General features: G+C 38.8%; 1 long non-coding RNA gene across 2 annotated transcripts in view; it reads left to right on the top strand.

Annotated features, from left to right (window-relative positions):
- The window catches only part of LOC103016309 (uncharacterized), a 113,944-nt gene extending 104,488 nt beyond the window's left edge, over positions 1 to 9,456 (top strand). For both annotated transcript variants that reach the window (XR_009008229.1, XR_009008230.1), the window contains exons 4-6: positions 110 to 146; positions 7,475 to 7,553; positions 9,328 to 9,456. This is a non-coding gene — a long non-coding RNA (uncharacterized LOC103016309). The remainder of the gene's footprint in view (positions 1 to 109; positions 147 to 7,474; positions 7,554 to 9,327) is intronic.
- The last annotated feature ends 14,478 nt before the right edge of the window (positions 9,457 to 23,934 follow it).

The raw sequence follows: 23,934 nt of genomic DNA, 5'->3' as shown, positions 1-23,934 counted from the left end.
GTTTTATCTATTCACAGTTAGATACAAAGACTTCAACATCACAGATCCTATCAATTTGGTTAAACCCAAGCCATATAAGTGACCTATTTATTTCTTCCTTTTTTTGCAGGCACAGAGCTAATCCCAGGGCAAAGCAATGCCATTAGGTAAGCCCTCATCCTTCTCTTGTGACTTTCCTCCCTGCCCAGTTCTCCAGCCTGTTACATATGTATTTATGTACTTGGTTTGCTCCTACTAACATTTCTAGCACTTCTGCTTGCTTAGTTTCTCCTTCATATGGAGATGATGAAGGTATAAAAATACTGTCCCTGTGAAAGAAACTTATAGCTTTATGAAGCCCACACTTCAGGTAGTTTGGGCACTTATGCAAAGAACGTTGAAAATAACAAGATCAGTAGTAAGTCTATATGTTTATGCTCTATACATTTCAAGATACTAGGTTCTTAACTCTGGAAGAGACATAAAGATCATATAGCCCAGTTGCCCTTTGGTAAATTAACTTTCCCTTCAGCTCCTATAATAATGTCTGATGTCTTTTAACTTATATTTGAACATCTCCGGTGTAGGAAAATGCATACTTCTCAAAGTTCTTTAGAAATGCCTTCCTTTCCATTGACTCCAACCCATTTCTCTGTTATTATATATCTATTAGTTTGTGTGTTCATGCACGTGTGTGTGTGTGTGTGTGTGTGTGTGTGTGTATGTTGAAGGTACTATTGAGTAGTTCTAATCTTGCTTCCATGGATTAATCCTTGAAATATTTGATGACATCTATTCCATGCAACCCAAATCATCTCTTCTCTAGGCTAAATATGCTCAAATTCTCTCAACTATTCATTACATGATCCTGATATAGCTCAGGTTTCTAATTCTTTCACATACGTCACTTGAATTTATTCTCAGAGTAACATTGTAAAATAGGTAAGGATTTGTAAAACTCCACATTTACAATGAGAAAACTGAGAGGCTAGGATATTGGTTGGAAGAGAAGAGAACTGATACCCACTAGCTTTTTATATTATGGCCTCCTTGTTGCCATCTTTTAAAAAAAATAACTATTGCAAGAAAGAAACAGTTTAGACATAAATTTAGGTCACAGAAAATTACATTAAAATTGTAATTTTCAGGTGTTTTAATGTTTAATCAAGGATACAAATTTTGGAAATTCCTGAATATTAAGTTGGTAAATCATAAGATAAGAATGTGAGAGAAGCCATCCATTTTATTTACCCAGCGCTCTTCAAGAAATATGTTTTGACTGGATTTTTTTGTTGCTAGAAAACTTTCTAGACTCAAGTTAAAAAATCGACATATACCATTTCCCTAAATGAAACAATCTCTCTTTGCTATATTTTTATATAGCCTTGATTTTCACTCCCTCTTTTTGGCATCAGGAGTCCTAGAGATTTTACTAATGAGCTCATAGGTTTCCAGTTATTTTTGCATTAAGAATTAGAGAAAAAATACTGTTGGTCTCTTTTTAAATAGAAGGTGTACTTTCTCATGGGAAAAATACTTATACCTGAGAGGTACAATTTCATTTTGTACACTCTACCTTCTAAATGTTACTTTTCATGCTGTAATGAATTCAAGAGGAAACTCTACCCTTTCCTCTAAATGACTCATGATGTAATGCTTTTACAGATTAAAAGCACAATTTGACTAATGGACCTCATTCTTACTTGTAAGGTTTTATACATTTCATCATGTTCACCCTATTGGACACACCACAGACTACATAACTTATACATTCTAAAAATAGAACATATGAAAATTGTTGATTCAAGAATCAGAGGTCTCATTCTAATTGAGTGCTTTAGCTTGGAATTTAACCACTAGTAATGCTAAATTATAATGTCATGTAGGTACTTTTATGGATGGGTCGAGTGTAAAAAATAAAACCATTAACAGCATTATGGGATTGTTTAAAGTAAAGATTATCACGATGAACTGTTAGATTAGAACAGTAACCAAGTGTTACAAATAAGCAAAAATAAGTCCACTTGTAGTAATGTCTATTTTCTGATATATTGAATATTTTGATTTTTAAATAGCTGGTGATCCATATTTGTTTTTGAAAATAAAGAAGTTTTGTTTAGATAGTTGATCATATATTTTCAATTAATTGAGCCTTAAAGATCCTAAATAATAAAGTAAATAAAATGAAGGATAATAGGTAAGTAAATAAGGATGGGAAGAAGGAGGGAAGACACACAGGAGTTTTAGGGGAAAATGGTGTCATAGGAACACATTATGATTAGAATAAAGGTACTTAATAACATCAATTTTTTTAACCTAATAATTACCCATGCCTTTAGGAGAATCAAAATAGCAAGTAAACACTGGAATAATATTAACTAAGGTATTAATGTCCTCATTCCCGTATAGTTAATTTAGTTTTTTATAGTAGCATATTCTACTTTTTTTTTGTCTGCAGCATGTGGGATCTCAGTCCCCAACCAGGGATCGGACCCATGCCCCCTGCATTGGAAGCCCAAAGTCTTAACGACTGGACTACCAGGGAAGTCCCTAGCATATTCTACTTTTGTATTCACCTGTCAAACTTATTTTTTAATAGACATAAAATATGTCAAGTTTAGGAATTTCAGATGCTTGTTCCATTTTACTTAAAGGAATTGCTTCAGTTGGGATATATGAGGTTCTGGTACCAGTGAACCATTTGAGCAGAGATGTCAGGTAGACCTTTGGTTATGGGGAAGGCAAAGGAAGAAGCCTCAGCTGGTGGTAGTCACGGAATAAGGTGAAATTGCCTTAAACAGCAAAAAATACAGTCACATACAATCTCAAAGGGCTTTTATAGAAATGACAATTCATACTGTATTTACACATTCATTGGAAAAACCCTGAAGATTTACATATTTTTGCCAAGCCTCCAGAGTTTAAGAGGAGCCAAATCTATAGCTGTAATAATTTCACTCTGTACTGATGATAATTATGGGCTCCTTATCTTTCACATTCCCCTTCTCCTCTCTCTCTTCTCTCCTCCTACCCAATTTACTGAGAATTTTATTTAGAGAATTTGTTTTTCTAATAGTTGTAACTAGCATAATTCACCTACCCATAAGTTTCCATAAATAGGCAGCAGTGAAGGAATGAGAATAATATCCAGTTAATAAAATGCATCACTAATGGTTTTTTGTCCCAGAATTTTCCTAGTCATGACTAATATTAAGCAGTTGCCTTTTATACTGGGTGAAAATTTTTGTATTAGGATTGTGAGCTAGGATGACCAAATGTTCTTGTACCAGGAGACTAGTAGTTAGGGATGTTCCTGCTTCCCTTGAGAACATTTGGAAAATGATTTCTATTTATCAGAAAGGATTTGGAAATTTCTGTGATAAGATGATAATTTCAGAATATTAATTGCTTATTAGTAGACTATTCCTATTTGAAACAATAGAAAACTCCAGGAAACCTGATTAAGAAAAGGGAAAACCCCACCTGTCCCCTCCCTCTTTATAGATCCTTGGGAAGGGTGTGGACAGGAAGAGGAATGATATGTATTCGCCGTATTCATTAGAATGGAATATAAAACTGAACACAGTATTTGCATCTGAGCATGAGCGACAATGATTCCATTATGTACTGACCTTTAGAGGAAGGGGTCAGGGAGGTTTGAATAGTCAGTATTTGGGCTGTAAGACAAACCATTCCAGGACACAGGCTTTCAGTACGTGATGAGGCTTATCCCAGAGATCCATAGCAGCAAAAACAGCACAGAATGAAAAGGAAGTCAAGCCAGGGATCTGACAAGAGAAAGTGGTGCCTACATAAAATAAAGGAGATTGCTAAGAAGCCAGCCAAGATGCTGTCATAACATTGCAAGGATCTCATTTCCATCTGTGTCCCTTGCAATATTGTTTTGTTATGTACCAAATGATGCAAATCAACAAACATGGAAGGTGGTCCTCTGCTTCAATTATTTTATAACCTAAGATACTTATAAAATTATTTCCTGTCAACCGAAAGCACTTTGGAATATTTAGCTACCAGGCTACATTGTACAGTACACAGTGTTTAAATCAGCAGATCAACGTGGTAGTCTGAGAATTGTCATTTATTAACTTTGAGCAAGTTACTTCATCTTTCTTTGCCTGATTCTTATTTGAAAAATGAAGATAATTATTGAGATAATGGACAAGAAAGCACTTCGTGAACTCAAATGTTTTACATGATATTACCAATCTTTTGGACAAAAAAGCTAAAAAAACCTATTGTCATAGAATTGAGTTTGCTTTTCCAGTGAGGGGAAAATGGAAAAACTGTTGGCTCAAGCAGAAGTGGGAAGATCATTTGGGGAATTCAGAGGCTTTTGCCCAGGGTGAAAATGGTGTAGGGGTTGTCATTAAACATTTACAGATTCACACCTGCAGAAATATATTTTTTAAAACAACTTTTCTATACCCAAGCCTAACTATAACAGCTTCCTTGCCACTGTCAAGGAAAACTCGATTTTCCAACTTAAGTTGAAATAATTACTGTGCCTTTACGTTTATCAATTTAGTATTTAAATTTTGTCAGTTCAAGATTTTCTCTTTCCCATTTACCTTCTTATCTTTTGGATGTAATTTGAGTCCCAGAATGGGCATATGTACCATCTTGGCTTTCATGACATCTGCTTCTACTATTGACTTACAAAACCTATCCAGTGCTTCAAGTAACTTTGTTTCAGACTATATCTGTCCAGGATTGTATAAAGAAAGCCCTCCATGTTACTTCAGTTATTCAGGGAAGAATATGGTAAAAGAAATGAAAAAGTACAATGACAAATAATTAAACATAGTTATTATGCCTCAGAGGGAAGACAATTCACTCTTTTTCAGGGTCCATCAAATTACTGTGCCAATAAAGACACAGACCTACTAGAGAATGGACTTGAGGACACGGGGAGGGGGAAGGGTAAGCTGGGACCAAGTGAGAGAGTGACATGTACATATATACACTACTAAATGTAAAGTAGATAGCTAGTGGGAAGCAGCCGCATAGCACAGGGAGATCAGCTCGGTGCTTTGTGACCACCTAGAGGGGTGGGCTAGGGAGGGTGGGAGGGAGGGAGATGCAAGAGGGAAGAGATATGGGGATATATGTATATGTATAGCTGATTCACTTTGTTATAAAGCAGAAACTAACACACCATCGTAAAGCAATTATACTCCAATAAAGATGTTAAAAAAAAAGTTACTGTGCTAAGGTCACAGTGATGCCTGATGTCTAGAGCCTCTAGCAGTTAATTCTTTGAGATGGACTTAACTTGGAGGGAATAGCTTCACAGGAGAGGTCTGTGGAAGGAGAATAGCCTTTAGCAGCACCATGATTGCCCCTAGAGATGGTGGAATGGAGCAGTGATTAGTGGTTAGTAATTACCTCTCCCTGGTAGAGACAGCAGGGATAGTAGAGTAGAGGTGGTAATTAAAGGATGCAACAAGTGGTGGTAGCAGTAGGGAGAACTTGTTCCATTAATGCCAGAGCATCAGGAAGATCCCCTGAGTGTTCTGAAAGACCCAAGTCAAGGAAAGCTTGATGGGTGAGAAATATTTAATGTAATGCTATTGCTGTGTGTTTCCTCCATTCAGACAAGGCAGTGGTTCTCAGCTGGGGCTGATTCTTCCCTCTAGGGGACACTTGGCAATGAAGGAGACATTTTTGGTTGTCAAAACTGGGGGAGAATGTGCGGTACTGCACCTAGTAGACAGAGGCCAGGGATACTGCTAAACATCGTATCATGCACAGGGCAGTCCCTCACAACAGAGTCATCCAACTTAAAATGTCAATAGTGCCAAGGCTGAGAAACCTTGACCCAGGGAAAGATATTTTCAAGGGCTAAGATTCTGCTGATCTACATGGTGGGGTGGTAGGAATTTGAAATACAAATAACTTTTTTGGACAGTGTTAGGCAGGAAAGTACCTATTGTAACTATTCAACACAAACTCAAGTGCTTAATTCAGACTATGCCTACTTAATGTTTTTAAAATGAGTAAGGAAAAATAGCAATCAGTGATTAGAATGTTCTTTATGAGTTCCAAAAAAATCAGAATCGTTCAGGCCTACATATTTCCCAATTTTGGCTGCTTCTCAAAATTACCTGTGGGGGTTTATGAGTATTTCAGAAATTCTGATTCAGTAGTATAAGTGTGGAGCCAAACATTTATATTTTTTGAAAGATTTAGATGAGATTCTGTTGCCCACTCAGGGTTGAAAAACACTGTCTCACAGTCACATTAAGAAAGCTAAACTGACTTAAATAACATTCTCACTCTTCTCTGCTTGCAAATCCGATGGTTTAGTAGCTTTAGTTGGGGAGAGAGGGTCATGGATATGTAGAAACATATACCACTCCACCTTCATTCTATGTCTTATCCATAGCCTAAGTTTAAAGAGCTATAATAGTTTTGGGATATATAGATAGATGTACCTACAAAATCTTTTCTCTTTCTTGCTTTTTATAATGAATTCTCCCAGCAAAAATGTGTGGCCCATGAAGGCTTGATGAGATATTCAGGCAATCTACGTTACTACTCTTAAAAAAAGTTATCCCTTGTGTTTCTCCCTTTGCCCTCTTGACCTCCGTGTGACTTTCCCACCGCTCCACCCTCACCCCCAACCACATTTGAATAAAGTTACTGATGAGGAAACAGGGTACAGAGATTAAGCTCTCCAGGTTACACAGGAAATCAGGGAGCCGATTGGGATCGCATTTCCAGCAACCAATCCAGAAATCCCACCTAAATAGTTTATCTGAAGTTCTGGAAGGGCAATCCTTGCCAAAGCAGGTTTCAGATGAAAGAAAGTACAAGCTGGTTTGCCCATTTGAAGAAAATACACACAGAGACACACATCCACACACATGCAAGGATTTAACTTTTAATTTTGATCCTCTCCATTGTTTATCTCTTGATTTCAATAGTTCAGTGTTCAAAACAATATCCACCGGATTCAAATGAGCACAATATAAACTGTTAAACCTAAATTATATCTTTTCCTAAGACTGTTCTAAAGAAGGTGCTTTTTTTTTTTTCCTTTTTCTTGTTTTTCCTGCTTCAAACAGGAGGTGCATTCTCCTTATTTTCCTGTCTTCAGGAAAGTCAGATTCCCTAGTGTTATCAGTATCTAGGAATTATAGAGGGACATCTTCAATTCTTTGAAAAAAAAAAAAAGCAATATTATTTTAGATTTTGCCATTGAATCCACTGCAAGCACAGCTCAAATCATTTCTAGCCCTCTTCATTTGCATGGAAGAAATGACTAAGAGTGATTAATGAGAGCTCTTTGAGAACTTTTGATGACAAGTTTATTGGGAACTGTGAATATGGAAACTGCTATCATTTCTGTTTCTAAAAATCATTGCCACGAAATGAGTGAAAAACATTATTAAGCCCAGAAAGCCTTTGCTTTTACACCAAACAGTGAAAATGGAATAAAAAGGCAAATCAATATAAACATTATGTGTTCCAGATGAGTTTTACCACATGACAACAGAAGAGTGAGACAGGGTTCTGAGAACTAAGTGACAGAGACTGAAGGAATGTAAACTGTAAGCCTTTTTTGTTATTATCTTTAAAAAGTGTCACATTTTCTCTTGTGACTCTGGAAAAATGGTAGCTGAAAAATATAATTTATTGTCCAATGCCAAAGGCAGATGTAATTGTCAAGATACTTCTCCTTTGCTCTTTACTCTGGGACTTATGAGCAAGAAGGATAATCTTATGGGTAAAGAATTGCTTATTCACTCTGTAGGTCTATAAATGGGTACAATCTAAATTTTTATCACTTGTTATAAAATTTCAGTCAGGTTTGAAAATGCAGGAAAGGTAGACTACCTAGAACAGGGGTCCCTATTATCCAGTACTGTAGTTTATTGCTTTATTTGTCAATAGAGAACTCAGGAAGCCACAGTTCTGAGGTACCCTCTGGAGTTATTAGGTAGAGGTAGCTCTGAGCTAACAACCTAGAGTAGAGAATTCTCAAACCTGGCAACGTTCCTGGAGACAATGTGGTCAAGCAATTAGGAAGTTTCTAAAAAGGGAGGAGGACCTTTGGTATGTCCAGATATTGGGAGCACATTTCAGAGCTTCTGGACAGGATGTTCCACTTTTGAACGACTTATGCAAGGCCTGTGTTCTGATTCATCTTAGCGTGCTGTGTTTGAGAGCCCTCGTGTTGAGAGCACTGTGGCAGCTTTCTTTGTATTTGTGCTTAAGTGGAAAGGATAGAGGTTATCCCAGAGGCCAGAAAACAGTAATGCATCTCCAGATAGCCTGATGGCATTGTAGTTCCAGAACTGCAGAACAGAGCCCAGAGCAGGCTACTGAGACTCCGAAGTGTAACTTTAGCTTGGTTAAATTCTTGGTGGAGAATATGGCATAAGAAAAAGGGTTATGGTCATATAACAATGATTATCTTTGGTTTCAAAATATTTACTTACAAAATGATCTTCAGGGGCATGTAATCACTGTGAAATTATAGTGTAACTCTCCAATCAAACTGTATATGATCATCAAAGCAAAGAAAGGAGTAAAGTCAGTTCAGTTGAGATCTGTGAGCCAAGCTTGTAGAGAAAGACTGGATTCTTGTAGTAGCTTACCTTCCACTAACTCCATGTTGCCAGTCAAATCACTAAACTTCCATGTGCCCCACATTCTTCAGCTGCAAAATAACGTGCATACCTGGCTCAGAAGACCTTTGTAGGGAAAGACTAAGAAAATGTTTTTTTAAAAAATTAAAAAGAACAAGTTTTTATAAAAATGTATAAAATTATTTAGGGGTTGTTTCTGGCCTACATATGAAGGTGTCTTGTTTTCATTGGGATGAAAGGGGATTTTTATATTACATGATTTTATAAATCGATCGTATGTTATATAATGCATTACATGTTAAATGTTATATAATAACAGCAGCTGTAATTATTTGTGAGTTTTATAATACTGTGTCAGATACTGTGACAGTAATTTATGTGTATTATCTCATTTACTCCTAAAAGCAATGGCAAGGCAATCTGCTGAGGAGATATTATGATCTCTAGTTTTAGAGATGGGACAACTGGGGTTTGGAGAGTTTGGAATAGTTGGTCATCCAGTTAGAAAGTGGTGGATGCATGATTCAAATCCACTTCTCTTTGATTCCAGAGCCTATGCTCTTGGCCACTGTTATGGCTGAATTGTGTCCTTCCCAAATTCATATGTTGAAATCCTAACTTCTGGTACCTCAGAATGTAATGGTATTTGGAAATAAGGTCTTTAAAGAAGTAATTAAGTTTAAATGAGGTCATTAGGGTGGGCCCTAGTCCAATATGATTGGTGTCCTCATAGGTAGCAGAAATTTGGACACAGACACACACTGAAGTAAGACCATGTGAGGACACAGGAAGAAGACAGTTATCTACCAGCCAAGAGAGAGGCCTCAGAAGAAACCAACCCTGTCAACACATTGATCTTGGACTTCCAGCCTCCAGAATTGTGAGACAATAAATTTCTATTGTTTAAGTCACCCAGTCTATGGTATCTGTTATGGCAGCCTTAGCAAATTAATGCAATCACCATTATATCTTGTCAGCTCACCATTATATCTTGAATATCAGGAAAGATATTCAGCCTAAGAAATCCTTAGCTAATCGGAGAAAATCATCAAGTCAGAGGCAAATAATTTCAGCTTGTTTCTATCTCTACCTTATGTCATCTAAACATAGAAATTTCTCATCTTTTCTGTGGTGGATTACCTTACTATTTAGCAAATATTCACTCTCCTCATCTCCATGGAGGAATATACCTCCCTGCCCCACTTCTGTTTACTTGGTCATGGTACTTACCTTAGTCAATTAGATGTTGAATTGAGGTGAGGTTGAGACGTTGAATTGAACAGAGGCTTGAAATGTTTTTGCACACTAACCTTGCCTTTCTTGCCTCTGAAATTTGGACCCCAGAAAAAAAAAATGTTGAGCAGACTTGAACCTATCCTGCAACTTGGATCAGGAGTCCAGCCTGGCTCAGCCAAACTGTAGCTGACACTCAGTTCTGTGAGAATAAATAATTGTTGTTCTAAGCTATGGATAGTCGAAGTGGATGTTTTCTGTGCAGCATTATTGAAGCAGTAATGATGTACCTGTTATCATTTTATCACGTGGTATCTACTAGCACACTATGTGTGGGTCTTATTGTGTAATGAAAGTCTCCATGCGTTTTCCTGTTTGATTTGGGAAAAATCATGCCAGCCATCCTCTGAATATTTCCCACATTCTGAAGTTCAAGTCTAGAGAGGCATTCCATTCAGTTTAAATGATTTCTGGTTTTCTGAAACCTCCTTCTAAAGGGAAATTTGGGCAGAGGTGTAACTTCCGAAGACCAAATCAGCAAACCTTATTGTTATTAATTGTTAAGCAGATGGAACAGGATAGAATCTGTAGAGAAAAAAGACATTGAGAAGGGAGGAAAATATACAGTGGGATGCCCAGTACAAAGAAATAAGCAATGTCAAGGGCAAACTTCATGCTCTTTGATTTTGTCAAGGATCGACCCTCGTCCCATTGTAGAGTAGCCTAAATTAGGTATTACCCAATATCCAACAACATTAGAATGAATAAATAAACTGTGGTATATTTATACAATGGAATAATTTATAGCACTTGTTATGGATTTAATTGTGTTCTCCTCCAAATTCACATGTTGGAGTTCTAATCCTCAGAACCTTAGAATGTGACCTTATTTGGAAATCAGGTCATTGCAGATATAATTATTTAAGATGAAGTCACACTGAAGTAGGTTCGGTCTCTAATCCAATATGACTGGTGACCTTATAAAAAGAATGCCTTGTGAAGAGAGAGAGATACAAACAGGGAGAATGCCATATGAACATGAAGGCAGAGAACAAAATGATACACCTACAAGACCTGAAGTGCCAAAGATTGCCGGCAAACCACCAGAAGCTGAGAGATGAGCATGGAACAGGAACAGATTTTCCTTTACAAGGAATTAGCCCTGCTGACACCTCGATCTTGGATATCTAGCTTCCAAAATTGTGAGACAACAAACTTCTGTTAAGCAACCTAGTTTGTGGTTACAGCAGCCGTAGGAAACTAATAGAGCAATGAAATGGACATACTTTTCTTCCATGCAACAATATGGATGATTCTACTGACTATATTTTTGAGTGGATGAAGCTGGATGCTACAGAGTGTGTAATATGAATGCCAATTTATATAAATTTCAAACACAAGGAAAATTATCTCCTAGCGGTTACCTTTCAGGTCAGGGGACTAATATATAGACTAGAGTATATATAGACTTTCTGGGTATTGCTGTATTCTATTTCTTGACTGTGCAGTGGGTACATAGGTGTGTTTTTCGTTCACTTTGAAATAATTTATTGTGCTGTACTCATGATTTGCTATGTTTTTCAGGTATGTTGCATGTCAATACAAATGATAATTTAAAGGATATCCATGGGGAGACATAGTGGGGGAAGAGACTGAAGCTAGAAGATTTAGAAGCTGTATTTGACTTTGTAATAAGTGCATGAGAAGGGGACATGGGATGACACCTAGTGCACAGCAGAGGGTTTGGCTCAGACAGGAGGAAAGACACTTCTGTGCTTGCTGAGAAGGTTCCAGGTGCAATATAACAGAAGCGGAGTTTGTGAAGTTTCCACTTTATCAGAGTTCTCTTCTTTCCTTTGTCTCCAGTAAAAATTGAATTTAGTATTCCCAAAATATTTTTTGGCAAGTCTCTTTACATTTTCTAAAGTTCATTTAAAACACCATCCGTTTCTCTGGCAAAGCCGGGGAGCGCTTGTGTCCACATGACATGACTCCTGTTGCTATGGTAATTGAATGTTTACTAGAGAAAATATTACCAGTTAATAATAGCCTGGATGGAAATAATAGCTACTGCTAAGCCCTTCAGAGTTATACACCATCAATTTCCAATTTGCTGAAATAGGTGCAATTTGCTTTTTGAGTTTCAAAGTATTAATTTTTCCAGGCCTTCATGATCCTTCCCCCACACCATGCACCACAGACCCACACCCACACAACCATATGCTTCTAAAGAATGTTCTGTTTGTCCAAAATGATGATTGAGGGAAGCTGTTATGTTGGAGCCTCATCATAATCTCAACAGTAGGAATAATGAATAAATGAGAAGTTTACTATTTATTGGCTTTGGTTAATAGTGAAATCACAGAGGGAATAATCACCGAAAGAGAGTATAATTCATACTATTTCTTATACTCAATCTTTTCCAGAATCTCATTCCCAAAGAGTAAACCAACAAACAGATGTGTTGAATTACTGTGTCAAAAATCATGCTTGTATACAGCAGAAACTAACACAACATTGTAAAGCAATTATACTCCAATAAAGATGTTAAAAAAAAAAATCAGGGTTGTGCATAACAAAAATGACTTTTAAGTTATTCAGCCCACCCTCTCCGTGAGTCTCGGCTTTTTATTCATTTGTTCCTTTCTTGATTGATTGCTTCTTTCTATGATTCATTAATACAGCAAATGTGTATTGAGCTAGTCACAAACCTGGTTCCCAGGTATGCAGACCCTGCCCCTGCCGTCAGAGGAGCTTTCGAGATAGGGGATGCAATGTTTTGATGAAGTCACTCCTCCCACCACCAGCTTTCCCAGTGGATGCCAACAGAGGTGCAGCTGGAAGAACACAGCTCATGCCTCAAGTTCCATGTCCTCCCACAATTAGACAACTTTCACCCACATGGTGGAAGCTGTGTGAAAGCACAGGGTGGAGGCTGTAGTCTAGTGCCTGGCCTTGTGGGAGGGAAAATCCCACCTCCAAAAGTCAAGAAAACAAACAGCACCTCTGAGAGTCCAAGCTTATGCTTCCAGAAAAAATCCTTGAGAAACATTTAGCTACCATGATGACCAGCTCTATCACATTTCCACCGGACCTGTGAGGGTAGGAGAAAGGGTGAGTGGACCAATTTGACACTTTGTGGACATGCAATAAAAGGCCAGGTCATCTTTGGAGATGGGCTCTTTTCCTCTAAGCCAGTGGTTCTAACACTTAATAGACAAGAGAATTACAGGGTGGGAAAGAGAAGGGTTAAGAAATGAAGACATTCAGATTGCTAAGCTCCACCCCTAGACTGTGATTCAGTATTTCCAAGGGTGGAGCTCAGGAATATGCATTTAAACTAGTTCTCCTGCTTGTTTTGATGATGGTGGTCCCCAGGCCACACACCTGTGAAAGAAGGCACAGGTTGGCACTTTAGTTAAAACATTCTTAATGGTGGAGGGCATGTGAAATGGGGCAAACAGATGCAAGAGAGATTAGTTAGAAGGATAATGTTCCAGGTGATAGATAATAAGTCTGAGTAGCAGCTGGGGTTTGGAGAGGAAAGATGGGTGAAACTTCGAGAAAGATTAGGTCAGGAGGTAGAACAGTTACAAGCCTGGCTATTCACATTGCCCAGGGAGAGAAGTCACAGCACAAGGACCCAGGCTTTCTATTTACTTGTGTGAGTCTGTATGGACTGCCTTTCACCCCAGCATTTATCCAGATTCTTAGACAGAGAAGGTTAAAGTGAATGAAAGCAAAGTGCTGTACATCTGAGCCTGTGGGAGATACATACCAGATAATACTGCATTGTAGACTCTTAATGATAGTAACACATGTAGAGATGGAGAGATTTTTAAATTTTATTTTTGTTTGTGTGTTTTTCTATATGAGCATGGTGAGAGGTTATGCCTGGAACCAATGTTTGGAAGGATCAAGGGGGACAGGGTAGAGGCCAAAAGGTGGGAGACACCCTGACAATTAACGTGCAATTGTTGAGGAGTTGCTGAAGTAGACACACTGATTTGACACTACCTACTCCAGAGGAGTGTGACCTAAAAATAACTTGGATTATAATTCTGCTGCTGTTTAATATGTCCTTGGGTACTACCCCTGCTGGCTAGAGCAAAGACAATGACAGAAGTTCTGCAGTGGTGGCTCCAGAGCAAGGGGTAACGGAGAGGACAGGTAGCCAAAGGGATAGTCAGAACACCTAGAAATCGTGCATTTGGCAAAGTCAAAATGCAGGATGTGATGATGGGGACTCAGTTACTCTAAAATAGGAGAGCCACAGTCTGGAAGTCTTTGCATCAGAAACCCTGTGCCATAAGCTCCCGTTTCCTTCATCAGAGCCTTATTCTCTATCACTTACCCAGAGAGAGAAAGTGAGAAGTGTTGACCAGCAAGCCACTTCTCCACAGGGCTACCAATGGCATTTTGACATCAGGGGGACCTGCCCACAAGGCGTGGGATCATGGAGTGGAGAATAGATTGCACTTACGTAAGAATGCACATCATCTTTACCCTTTGCTTATGAGCTGTTTGTTAGAGAACTAGTTTATGTGGAGGCTAAGATGAAAGTCAAGGAAACAGGTACCGTCAAGTATATTGTTTGGTCTAAGAGGTGGAAGAATGAATGATTAGTTTCAAAACAGATGCCTTGGCTCTTTCATATTTGTAATGAACATATATCCCTATTTTGGCACTTTGTCTTCAGAACAGGGATTGGCAAAAGACAACTTGTGAGCCAAATCTAGCCATGTCCATTTGTTTACGTATCACCTATTGCTGCTTTTCCCCTACAACAGCAGGGTTTCACAGTGGAAGGGACTCTATGGTCTGCAAAGCCAAAATGGTTTACTATCTGACTTTTTACAGACAAAGTTTGCCAACCCCTACTTTAGAAGAAACCTTTAAAAAGTTAGAATCACTGGGATGTCTTTCCCTAATGATTAACATTAATGAGGAAAATAAATTTCATTAATGAAGGTGACTAATATTTGTAAAATGTTTTTACATACATATTAACCTCATGATCTCCATGAAAGTGTTTTGAGGTAGGTATTCTGAGACCTGCTTCATGGATGAATATGTGGAAGAGGAGAGGTAAAATGATTTACTTGACTCTCACTTTGGGGAACCAGAACCAGTGTCCCAAATGTCCTAAATTCATGTGATTTCTATTATTCTAACTCTACCCTAGAGCTGAATGTATCTGTTTATGGAAAAAAACCATCTAGTATAATTTCCAAAGTGCTGAGAAGACCTTTGAGCTCCCAGACATCTCAGCCCAAATCCCAGCACCAGAAACTCATTTCTTGGGGGCAACATGTTCCTTTTGAGATGTAATATGCCTCTGGGAAGGTGAACCTGTTAAGTCTGGTTACAAGTCATTTGCATTTTCTGACGAATGTTTTTCTCCTAACAATGAGACACGATGCCCTGTGGTGAAGGTGGTTTGGAGGAGACTGAGCAGAGTGGTGGGTGCAGAAAGACGGATTTCTCAGTGTGGCCAGGAATGCAAAGGGATAGATCTGAAACTGGGTGTCAGGCTGTCAGGAGAAATAAAAAGTGTAAGTCTCCAGAAGGTGATAAGTTTTCTCTTTATTCACAATTCTTCTAATCGGTGTTACAGTCAGAGCAGTGATTAAGCTTAGGCAAATGGGTGATGGGTCTCATTTATTTGATTCATACATTCTTATCATCTTTTCTCTCCAGCCCTGTGACCAACCTTGTTCTTCATCTCACAGTTGCCTGGATACTTGCAGCCTGAGTGCTGAAAAACTTCTTCAAGATGAGAAATTTGCTTTTGTGAAAACTCTAGAATTATATCCCCAAGGAGGTTTCTCACCACCAGAGGGTCCCTGGAGCAAAGTTGAGTACTCTCTGGCAGGTTGTAAATTTTGCATATGGTGCTAGCAGAGAGAAGAAGGGACAGCAGCAAATGTCAGGACCACATGGTTTCCAGTTAGACTGTAGTCAATGTGATATTTGTATGATACACTGTGTTCTCTGTTCAAAGATGTTCTTGAGAGAGAAGAAATGTTGCATATTTCTTTTGTGCCAGGTGATGAATAATCAAGGGGGAAACTGAGGTGGAAAATCAGTTTTGGATTTGAGTGTTGTTAGATAGAAGCTAGAATTGTGATCGTTTATGTTGGTGGCACTGTCTTAACAAAGTGGAAATGTGTTTTTCTGTCTCACTTTGTAGTGGATGACAGAAAATGATGTTCAAACCTGATATGTATGTGTTATGGACATTCTGTTTTTTTTAAAGAACACTCTGTAAATAATAGAGTTGAAATACACACCCTGAAATTAACTCAGTGAGTAGGTTAATTCGTCTATTTTAGGATATTACTGATTAAATATAGAGAAAGATGTAGCTTTCATAGATGAAACCCAATAACCATTATATTTTTATAATGGTGCCATCTGTCCCTGGTTTTGTTTTTTGTTTTTTTTTTTGGAGAATTTTATTCATGTGTGTGGATCTTCCTTCATAGGGTAGAGAGAGAACTGAACTGGGAGTATCATTCTTTGTGTGCCATCTCTATTCTTGCTCTTAATCAAATGGCTTCAGGTAGATCACTGTGCTTTTCTTACTTGATTTTCTTATCTGCACAATGAAGAGACTGGATTAGACAACTTCTTTATTTTCTTCTACTTCTTAGGATGTAATTAATTCTCTGCTTCATTTGGGCCATAGACTCTTGTCAACATTCCTTTCCTCTCCTTTTGATCCTCTGAAATGCTGTTTTCTCTTGACATGACTCACTAAAATTAAATTATTTGACTTCAAGCTCATCATCTCTCATTCCTTTTGTTTCCAGTCATTTTACCCTCAGTGTTAGCATCTTGGCTGCATAGAATTTGAAGATGCATAGGTTAGAGTCGCACCTCTTATCCAAAATATCTGTGACAGTCATCATCCTGATTCCTTTTGTTCCTCTCCAGGAAAAGAAAGCCTGTGATTTCCAAAGCTCGAGACATTTATGCTGGCTTAATTTTAGTTGTGTCAATTATGACTGAAGTCTTGTATGAGTCTCTGATTTTTAGATTTAGTTAAGGATGCCATCATTCTATTATTTTAAAACCCATTTCTTTGGGTAATATAATAGACTTATTGACCCTACATAAGTGTATCACACAACCATTCTAACCAAAGATTATGAATCATTATGATTCATCAAGTTTGAAGAGAAGGAAGGAATCACCGGTGGTATGAAGCAATGCCAAAAAAAAAAAAAATCACAGAAAAACGTATTTCTGTTTTTAACATTCGTGAAAGTGTTACATGTACAATCTTGCTTCAGAGTGAAGGAGGGAGGGAGAGAGGGGACTGGCTTAGCAATGATGATGTGCTGCACATTATAATGACAAGGAGAGCGATGTCCCAGTCTGCTCTGAAGAATCCATTTGGAGTGAGAGGTCTACTTCTAACATGACTGTGTCCATATGAAACAAATGCATCACATGACTTTGCCTGACATCATTTTCCCTGCTTCACTGCAATTGTCTGGAGACCATGGAATGAGATGCTGTTAAGTCATAAGCCCACAGATATGTAGGAGTGTTGAGCCAAGGCAAGGTTGGCAGCTTGGAAAGTTGTTTTATGACAAATACTAGGTTCATCTTGGCCTTTATGAGAAAAGTTCCTTCAACACAATGAATGATTCTGGGTTTCCCTGGGAAATGAAAGTTCAACAGTGGTGTATACACATGAGCAGTGGTCAAACTCTTTTTTTTTTTTTTTAATTAATTAATTTATTTATTTTTGGCTGTGTTGGGTCTTCCTTTCCGTGCGAGGCCTCTCTCCAGTTGCGGCGAGCAGGGGCCACTCTTCATTGCGGTGCACGGGCCTCTCACTATCGCGGCCTCTCGTTGCGGAGCACAGGCTCCAGACGCGCAGGCTCAGCAGTTGTGGCTCACGGGCCCAGCTGCTCCGCGGCATGTGGGATCCTCCCAGACCAGGGCTAGAACCCGTGTCCCCTGTATTGGCAGGCAGACTCCCAACCACTGCGCCACCAGGGAAGCCCAGTGGTCAAACTCTTGATTAAAAAAAAAAACTGAAAAAACCCAATGGCCATCCTGAGACTGCTCTTAGTCTAGGAGTTGTTAGGAATAGAATTCCCTCACGTACACACAGATCCCTTATGGGGCTGCCGCATGAAGATGGGACACGACTAATGCTTGTCGACCATTTCGGCTGAAATTTTTCTACATAAAATGCATCATTTTATCTTCAACCTTCTTGTACTCTTTGAATCAGACTGTTTCAAATAATAACATAAGTGAACTATTAATAGTATAATCTTTTTCTTAATTAAAAAAATTATTTATTTTATTTATTTATTTTTGGCTGTGTTGGGTTTTTGTTGCTGCACGCGGGCTTTCTCTAGTTGCTGTGAGAGGGGGTTACTCTTCATTGAGGTGTGCAGGCTTCTCACTGTGGTGGCTTCTCTTGTTGAAGAGCACGGGCTCTAGGTGTGTGGGCTTCAGTAGTTGTGGCACACGGGTTCAGTAGTTGTGGCTCGTGGGCTCTATAACACAGGCTGAGTAGTTGTAACGCACGTGCTTAGCTGCTCCTCAGCACGTGGGATCTTCCCGGACCAGGGAAACCCATATCCCCTGCATTGGCAGGTGCATTCTTAACAACTGAGCCACGAGGCAAGCCCAATAGTATAATCTTAATGTTAAGATCCCAGGCCCAATGTCTGAAGACATTCATCTTCTTTTCTCCACAACATCCATTTATATGCATTAAAATGCATATCAATAAATGGAAACAAAAATTGAAATTCAGAGGGAGAAGTCATGGAAGGCTGCAGTTTTTAAATGTTGGGACTTGAGAATGACAAGCAGAGAGGAAGAAATAGGACAAGGGTATCAGTGTCCTTAGCTTCTGATTTATTTCAAATTCAGCTGACTTGGGAGTATGATCCAGTTCTTCTTAGTCTACATTTGTCCCACAAATGTTTCCTGTGTTTAAAAAAATGGGATGCATCTTGGCTGTGTATGTGTGGGGGAGGATGGTGGAGAACAGCATTTCCAGAGTGTTTTCTTTTCTGCCTTTCAGTGTTTTACAATCCGTGTTATGGTTATTAAGGGCTGATATGCCAATCTCATTTGTTCTCGAAGTGAACTATTTAGAATGTTCATCTTAATAGTTCAATAGATTTTTTTTGGCCACCCCACCTAGTTATTGCCCCAAATAAGTATCCGAAGTAAACGCATATGGAATAATTGCAGACAACTGTTTTCAGCAGTCCCTTTAATCTATAAAACAGATATTTTATTCTGTCACACATTTTCTACTGACGTGTATTTAAAATTTTTCATCTCTAGTGAATATTTTAATTGCTATAAAGTGAAGAATTCAAAATGGATGTATGATTTGATTTTCTCAAAGTTAAGCAAAGGCCTGTATATGACTCATTGGGTTGTTCTATTCGTTGAGAGACTTAAAATTAAGAATTTGGAGAAAAACTAGAGATTTGGATTATTTCCAGCCAAAGACTAAAAATTTTTTGTTACTGTAATATATTGATTTTTGGTATATGATGTCCATAAATGGGAAAAGGAAAGAATAAAGAATCTTTAGCCCTCAATTTGAAACTGTATGGACCATTTACTACTAGGCTGATGAGAATTTTATCACCAGGATGTGGATATGCTTAGAAGGAAGCAGCTGATAAAGTTTACCAATTTCAGCCCTTCATCAACCTGTTTTCAGCCTCTGGACATTTAATTCCAATTTTCTCTACTTCAGAGGTCTCTCTAAGCTGAGACTCAGATTGAGAAGTTTCTTCTCTGGAACTTTTGCCATCTGGAACAGACTCTTTGCATTTTCATCCCTTGCTCCAAATCTCAGCTGGGATCAATCATGTCTCCCTTATTTTATGTCCCTTATCTTCCTGTGTGTGTTGAACAATTCCCACAACTAAGCAAATGACCCCAACTTGAGTCAGGCCTGTGTGCTTTGAAGGGAGCCTGTCTAGCACCAGCCTTGACCCATAGGTCCTGGGTGAAAGTGCTAGACAGATTAGGGCTTCTCCTTGGGAAGCACTCCTCACCCCATACTTTTGGGAAGTTAGTTAATAGGACAAAATTTACTTAATAGGAATTAATGAAAAGGTTTTGTAAAACCAAGAGTTCTGCTTTGTTCCAGGCCTCCCGGGAGCCCTCTGGTTATTCAGACATTAGAGGAAGATGCATCTGCTTTACTCTGAGCCTGCCAATGGCAGTTCTGCTTCTGTCCTTTGTCACACACTCACCTCTTAGATTTCCTCTGGTTTTGAACATACTTTCAGCTTTTCCTTCCCAAGGTCATCCTGGGTCTGCTCTTGTTGTGTCTTTCTTGGCCATTCCAGGTCCCTGCATATTTCATAGGGATATTCTTGGCTTTTGCTGGTGAAGACATTCACTTCCTGCCTAGTTGCACACATATCCCTCTTCCACCTGCCTCCTGGAGACTCAAGTCCTGAAACAGCATTTCAAAAATGCCATCTGGCAATATTTTTCCCTCTTCTTTTTTTTCTGGCTACAGATCATCAAAATTTACTGTTTATCCCATTTGCAATCCCTCTTCTCTATAGTAGTGCTTCTCCACGAATGTGCATGTGCATCACCTGGTGAGGTTGGTGAGAAGCAGATTCTGAATCTGTCGGTCTGGCCTGGGCTCCACAGTCTTCCCTGGTGGTGCAGGTGCTGCTGGTCCCGGGATCACACTAAGAGTAGCAAGGCTTTACAGTTCTTGATTTTCATTTGTTGGAGGCTTGCTAGGTTTCCAGGGTTGCCATAACAGAGTGCCACCACCTCGGTGACTCAAAACAACAGAAATGTATTCTTCCACAGATCTGGAGGGTAGAAGCCCAAAATCAAAGTGTCTACAGGGCTCTGCTCCCTCTGAAAACTGTAGAGGAGTCTTTTCCTGCTTTGTCTTAGCTTCTGGTGATTTTCTGGCAATTTCTGGTGTTCCTGGGCTTGTAGATGCATCATTCCAGTCAGATGGCCATCTTCTCTTCATGCGTCTTCACATTGTCTTCCCTCTCTCTATCTCTGTGTCTACACTTCCCTTTTTATAAGGACACCAATCATATTGGATTAGAGCCTACCTTAAGGACCTCATTTTAACTTGATTAACTTTATGAAGATTTTATTTGCAAATAAGGTTACATTCTGAGGTATGAGGGTTAGAATTTCAACATATTTTGGGGGGAGCCACCATTCAACCCATAAGAGAGGCCTACCCTCCCACCCCTAGCCAACTTTATGTTATTTTTTTCTTAAATAGAATTCACTACTTCGATCAATAACTAAAACATGAGAAACTAAGTATCTTTAATTTAGAGTGGGCCAAAAAATATGTAGATCTGGAATCACTAAGAAAGAAACAGTAGAGTAAGGATATTTAAAAAGAAAAAAAAAAGGAGCCCTGGTGCTCTGTTCTTTTAGGTTTAATAGTGGGAGAAAGCATGGACTTTTGAGTAGGCCAGTTCTAAAATTTGAATCTTGACCTGTTACTTATTGGTTCTGAATTTGGGGGGCAACCTACTTGCTTCTGCTAAACTTGTTTCCTCATAAGAAGAATGAGCATAATGACACTTGGTAAATGAAGGATGGTTAAGGAAATCAATAAGGCTTCCAAAGCACCTGGCACGTATCAATAGTAGACATTGAGTATATGTGATCATTAGTTTTGTAAAGTTTGTATTCTGAATATCCCAGCAGAACTGTCAGTGGTACCCAGCCAGGTCATCCAGTGGACCCCCCCAGGGCTGCCAGATCAACTTGCAGTAAGTCACTGCCTTTCTCTCTCCTCCCTAAACCACAACAGTGATTCAGAAGTGCAAAAATGAGAAAAGGACTACATTTCATTGTGTTTCTGTGTGATTTTCCATCATGGATCTAAAATGCTGTTTTCTCCCATGTTTCTATATTTCAATGTATATCATAATTTTCCTTGTTGCATTCACTATTTTTTATAAATAATTTTCCCTAAGTGGATGCTGTATAAAGATATTTCCATCCTTTGATTATTGTTTGTGTATAAAGGTGGGCATATGAAATGTGGGTGCTTCTAAAAGGAATGTAGCAGAACTCACTTGAATAGAGGCCATTCACTTTGGTGTTTGGACGGAAAATGGCATCATCTGTCACTAGTCCGGCATGTGAACACTCATCATTGGTCATTTATGTTAGATATAAGATTTCCGAAGTAGAGTTTGAATGAAAAATGAGAATAGTTGAGGAGGATATGCTATAGTTGCAAATTCGTTTGTTTTCTAGGTCTCTGTGAATCTTATAATGCAAAAGCAAAAAGATCTTGCTTAGGCTAGGTTGAGGTTCCAAGTTGAATTTGGAGCAAGTATCATTCATCTCTCATGTGCCAACCATGTTAGAAGCTTACATACCCAAACAGTAGGGTATGAGACAATGGAAAACTTTGTCCTCACGTTTCTATTAATGTTAAGGCAGACATCATTCCTGAACTGGCCTATTATTATAGGTCCATATAAACTACACTGAACTAAGAAAATACTTGGTGTGTGTGGGTGAGTTGAATATGCAAACATTACACATACATGTAATGTGCTTACTCCTATATTTCTGTATTATTTTGCAATTGCCAAAGGGGGGATTTTCAAGGAACTTTTTTTAAGGAATAAGGGCAAAACTTTTTTTGAAGATTATTTGACTTCCACCCTCCACCCCGCCCGGCAAAACATCTAGTAATGGTGGAGGAGTTCGAAAGACCTTAGAGGAAAGTGGCACTCCAGATGAGAGTTTACTTGAAATGAAGTGAAGCTCAGTTGTTTCACAAGTGAAACAGGCTTAAAGGAACGTGCAGGGCATTCTGAATGCTTGCATCTGGTTTGATTCAAATCGTCTCACATTCGTAGAGTTTCAAATGAAAATAAAGTTCATAGCAAAACAAAATGCTATTTAAACCATGCGAACTGGAGCCAGTGAAAAATTCATCCTTATAACTGCAATGTGTGAAGTTCTGGTTGGTAAGTCATTTTTCAGAGAAGGTATGCAAAATTAAACCAGATACACCTTCATGCTTGGGTTAGTTCTTGGGGTTAAATTAGATCAACCTTCCTCATCCAGTGTCTCAGCAAACAGTTTCCTCAATTTTCTATCCTCTAACAACTATTTATGGAGCTCCTACTATGTGTGAGTTTTTGCCATAGGTGTATTGGTGCTACAGTGTTGGTGTGTGTAGCATATGATTCATGCTCTTGAGGAGTTTACACTCTAGTGGTAAAGATAAAAACACATGTTTTTATGTGGTAGAATAATTTATTGAATACTAATGAAGCTGATAAAAGAGGGGAAGGAGGTAGAATTTGTTGTTTCACTCCTTAGGCTAGAGAGCTAGAAACACATGGTTTCTAGACCCTCCTAGGACTTCTGTGTTGGGGCTAAGGAGATTATCACAGCTATGAAAAGCCTAAACTTGTTACTTTGCAGGGTTTGGGGGAGAACTTTATCATGGTCAATCACAAAGTTATCTGGATCTGGCACCTCAAATAGGCATTATCTACCTGTATTAGTCAGGGTTCTCCAGAGTATCAGAACCAACAGGAGATAATAGGAGAGAGAGAAAGAGAGACAGAGAGACACACACACACACCACACACATGCACGTGCATGCGCACACACACACACACACACACACATGGATTTTAAAAAATTGGTTACATGATTGTGGAGGCTTGGCAAATCCAAAATCTGCAAAGAGGGCCAGCAGGCTAGAGAGCCAGGGAAGAGTTGCAGTCCAAATCCAAAGACAGTCTCCTGGCAGAATTCCTTCTTGATCAAGAGAGGTCAGTCTCTGTTCTATTCATGCCTTCAACTGATTGGATGAGGCCCAACCACATTACAGAGAACAATCTGCTTTAGTCAAAGCCCACCAATTTAAATGTTAATCTCCTTCAAAGCCACCTTTACAGAAACATCCAGAAGAGTGTTTGAGCACAGTTACGGGCACTATGACCAAGCCAAGTTGACACATAATTAACCATCACACTGCTCTTGATGGTCTGGAGTACACATGGTGAAATGTTGTCTCAGCAAAGATCAGACCCTATGATATACCTAGAAAGAGTACTGTCTG

This window comes from Balaenoptera acutorostrata, chromosome 4 (assembly GCF_949987535.1).
Source record: "Balaenoptera acutorostrata chromosome 4, mBalAcu1.1, whole genome shotgun sequence".
In the NCBI taxonomy this organism is placed as follows: domain Eukaryota; kingdom Metazoa; phylum Chordata; class Mammalia; order Artiodactyla; family Balaenopteridae; genus Balaenoptera; species Balaenoptera acutorostrata.
This window is presented reverse-complemented; position numbering and strand designations above follow the sequence as displayed.